Source organism: Arachis ipaensis, chromosome B1, assembly GCF_059453495.1.
Source record: "Arachis ipaensis isolate K30076 ecotype BB chromosome B1, ASM5945349v1, whole genome shotgun sequence".
Taxonomy (NCBI): domain Eukaryota; kingdom Viridiplantae; phylum Streptophyta; class Magnoliopsida; order Fabales; family Fabaceae; genus Arachis; species Arachis ipaensis.
This window is the reverse complement of record NC_142436.1, coordinates 131,158,401-131,162,892: the sequence shown is the minus strand read 5'-3', so window position 1 is coordinate 131,162,892 and position 4,492 is coordinate 131,158,401. Positions and strand designations below refer to the sequence as shown.

At 42.5% G+C, this 4,492-nt stretch overlaps 1 pseudogene; it reads right to left on the bottom strand.

Annotated features, from left to right (window-relative positions):
- Window positions 1–747: 747 nt before the first annotated feature.
- Window positions 748–1,806, bottom strand: LOC148578388 (uncharacterized; annotated as a pseudogene).
- Window positions 1,807–4,492: the final 2,686 nt, after the last annotated feature.

Sequence of the window (4,492 nt, the reverse complement as noted above, 5' to 3'; positions counted from 1 at the left end):
TGATGAAGTCGGCCCAAACCAAAAAGTTATAAAAAAGTAGTCCACAAAAGAGACTTGACCAAGGTCCAAGAAAATAGATTACTAGAAATAACTTAGAAAGGGACCGACATGATAAAGTCGGCCCAAACCAAAATGTCATAAAAGTAATCCCTAAAAAGGACCTGACCAAGGTCCATGAAAATGGGTTACTAGAAGGGACCGACGTGATGAAGTCTGCCCAAACCAAAGGCTATAACCCAGAGAAAGAGACCCGCCAAGGTCCAAGCAAAATAAATTACTAGAAACAACTTCAAAACATGATCAAGTTAAAGAAGTCAGAAGGCAGGCGCTATAAGGGACCTAAGTCGGACCCAAAAAGCCATGACCTCAAGAAAATAAAAAAAGACAGGCACCATATCAGAGAATGCAAAAAAGACTAGTTGCACGAAGCTAGCTTCAACTCAAACAGAAAACAAAACACAAAAGGCAATCAAAAGAGATTGGACAACAAGGCTCCAACACTCTAAAGATTCCAGAAGTTTTCAGAAAAATGCAGACAAGCATATCACAAAATAAACAAGGTTGTTATAATAACAAGACTCAAGAGGCCACCTGAAGTCGACCCTAAGAGGCTTGAAAAACTATGTTTTTTCAAAATAAGGTTGCTAAAAAAGCAACTAAAAGTATCCAAAAGTCAAGACCATAAACTACAAAATAAAAGAGTTCAAAGCCCACAGGCCGGGCCATATACAAATACATCAGAAATAATCAGAGAGAATCCAAAGACTTCCCAGTAGCAGCATCCCGAGGTGAAGGAGGACGAGTCTGAAGAGGTACCGCATCTACCGTTCCATCATCCCGGTTCAGGATCTGGACATCGGGATCAGACTGAGGCTGACCAACTTCAGCTGCCAGAGTTGAAGAGGGCGGGGCAACAGAGACTTTGGCAGAAGGCACATGAGGAGGGTCGACATCATCATCATCATCAGGGTCATCTGGGACAATCTTACCATCTTTTACAATGTTATCCAAGCTGAAAAGAGTAAGGTCAAGCTCGGGCGCAAGGACTCGAACTTGATCCTTCAAATTCTCATAAGCAGCATTTACACTGCCTACAAGATGACCTTGGAGCTCGGCATAGTTAGCTTGGGCAGACTCCAAATCCTCCCTAAGACCCATCATCTCCCTATAAGTCGTGACATAGCTCTTCTTATGCTTCAACGCCATATCTTCAGACAACTTGGTAGAAGCCGCCAAGGCAATAGCCCGAGTCTTCTCACCCTCTAACTCTTTCTCCAATTTGGCCACTTTCACCTCGAGCTTCTCTTTCAAGCCTTTCATCCGGTCGAACTCTGATTTGGCCTCCTCCATAAAGGCCTTCGTTGCATGGATAGGAAGATCCTGGGTAGTTCGATATAAAGCTGCTCCTATATGTGCCATTTTGATGCTGCTCCGAGTAATGAAATCCAAGTGACGAAGAAGAGAGACATTGTCAGTAGGAATAACACCATAAGGAATAATCTGCTGATCGACAAACCCAACAGTATCGAAGTCAGGGGCATCTAGATTGAAGGGCTCAACAGTCCTTTGTCTTTTGGGAAGAGGGCCGACAGAGGGAGAAGAGGTAGCAGTAGAAGTCTGGGGGGGATCAACTAAGTGGATCTGAGGCGTAGGAATCATCTTCCTCGGCCCAGCAGTATTCAAAACAGGCTTCTTGGGAGGAACCTGGGAAGACCCTTCCCCAGCAACCTTGCCCGAGATGTGCTACACTGTTGTAGCTTTTCTCGCCTTCTTAAAGGCCTTCATAGATTCGTTGTTTTTCATCATCTCTGAAAATACACAAAAAATCAAGTTATAAACTGGAAGGAAAAAGAATAAAGCAAATACGACAAATATCAAGGAAGTCGACCCCTACCCAATTCAGCTTGGAGAAGTAAAGAATTTCCTAAAAATTTCTTAGTATCAAGATGGGGAGGCTGCCCCCAGTTCTCTTCCAACATAGTTACAAAAGCTTGCTCAATTTCGTCCAACATCTCCCAGGTGTACCTAGATACCACTACGTTCTTTTGCCACTCTAAAGGAAATCTGGGCTCGCCATTCTCATCCAAAAAGAAAGGTCGAGCTCCTTCAACGGCTTGGACCTTAAAAAAGTAATTCTTAAAATCCCTAAAAGACTCATCATATATGGAAAAAACTTTGTGTCCTTAGGCAGACCTGAAAGAAATCCAAGAAGCTTTCTTTTTGGTAGTCCCAGGCTTGGTCAACACAAAGAGGTACAGAAAGAGGATTTGAGAAGGTTTAACATCAAATTCTTGACAAAGCAATTGAAAAATTTTGATAAATCCCCATAAGTTCGGATGAAGTTGAGATGGAGCTACGTTACACGACCACAACAGGTCGGTCTCAAAAGGGGTGAAAGGAAGGGTGATGTTCATTTGGCTAAAAAAGAAGTCATACACATAAAAGAAGGGACGCTCCCCCTGGGTCGGAACAGGGAAGCAAACTCTTTCATCAGAATCAGGTGCTACCAATTCATAGTTGTTCTATTGATCTCTACTATTACAGATTCGATGATGTTTTCTAAGTTTCGCACAGAATTCAGAGTTAACTACAGAAACACACAGCAGGACGAGGGAGTCCAGCCAGTCGGACATACCCTTAGGAACCTTGGAAGACGTCTCGACAATATTTTTGCGAGAAGACATGGTCAACTAGTCCTACAGCCAGAAAAAGAAAATGGATTACTAACCAAAACAGCTCGGACAAACATGACTCAAAACAATACAAACAGTAAAAGGAAAACCCCAAGACACACAACAAGGTCTAGGGGCATCCTTTGGAGGCAGGGACAGAGTAAGAACTAAGGAAAAAGTCTACAAGGCTACACCCCAACAAAACTCTCAGCGAAGAAAAATAATTCCCTTTCAAACAAGCAACGACACAAGAAGAAAATCAAAACAAGCCATCAGAAAAACGTTATCCTCTACAAAGTTTATCAGTAAAGAAAACTACCAACATGGCAAAATCATCAAAGGCGCAACCCTTTTCAAGAATCAAGCAGAAGCCTTCATAAAAAACATGCAGTTCATAAAAATCAAAAGATACAAACCAGAAACAATAATAGCATGCAGAAACCATAAAAACATCAAAGGCAAAAAGGATCATTCGAAATCGAAGAAACTCCCAGAGCATACATTACAGTAATAATCAGATGCACGACCAACACAGAAAAGATTCAAGCTTTCTAAAACCAAGCAAGATAAAAACTTTTCAAGCATAAAGTGAGTACGAAAAAGAAAGAAGAAAGAATGACCAACCTGTAAAGTAAGGAGACAGTGAAAACGGAAACGAACAGCGAGCCTACACCAATGATCACCACCAAGGAGAGCACGAAGACGTACAGAATTTGGGGCAAAAGAACAAAAGAGTTACAGACAAAATGGAAGAAGAAAAGAGAAAAGAGGAAGTTACAGTAAGAAGAGAAAACCCCTTTTACGTGAAAATTCAAAATGAAAGTAGGAGGCAAAAGAAACAGAGCATTAAAGAATTAATTAATGGGTTATTAAACCCTCGCACGTTTCCAAAGCAAAGGGACGTGCGCTTTCAAAAGAAATCGACAATGCTCGAGCTCGACTTCTCTAGAGAAGGATTGAAATCCTAAAACTAAGGACTCGACTTCAAGAGGAAGACCGCACTCGAGCAGGGGGCACTGTTCATACTCGAGGTCGAGCTATCCGACCCGGGTTGTTTGATGACAAGTCAATCGACCTCTTCAGATCAGAACTACCCGACCTCTTCTCAAAGAGCTCGACCAAACTGCTACATAGGCCCAAAAAGGCCCAGACCAAGGAACATGACCCAAATCTAAAGGCAGCCAAAGCCTAAGAAAGATAAGGACGGTTCCCCCTAAAGATAAGATGACTCCACTCAAAGATAAGATAAGATAACTATCTTATCTCCAAAAAGGTCACTCCACACCATTATAAATACACTGGAGCACCCAGGTATAACTCATACTCTGATTCTACAAAAAACCTGCTTAATACCCTTGCTAACTTAGGCATCGGAGTCCCTTGCAGGTACTGTTCATACCCTGGGTCGAGCTGTCTGACCCGGGATGTTTAGCGACATGGCGACCGACCTCTTCAGGTCCGACTAATCCGATCTCTTCTTAAAGAGATCGGCCAAATCAACAGGAAAGCCCAATAAAGGGCCCGGATAGAGGAACACGACCCAAATCCAAAGGCAATCCAAGCCTATAGAGATAAAGGCAGTTCCCTCGAAGATAAGCTGACTTCACTCAAAATAAGATAAGATAAGACCTGATAACTAACTTATCTTATTAGAAAGGTCAGCCCACACCACTATAAATACACTGGAGCACCCAGGTATAACATATACTCTGATTCTACTAAAAACCTGCTTAATACACGTGCTAACTTAAGCATCGGAGTCTCTTGCAGGTTCCCCCACCCTCCGGTGACGAAGGAATCAGCAGTGCAGCCAGCCAACT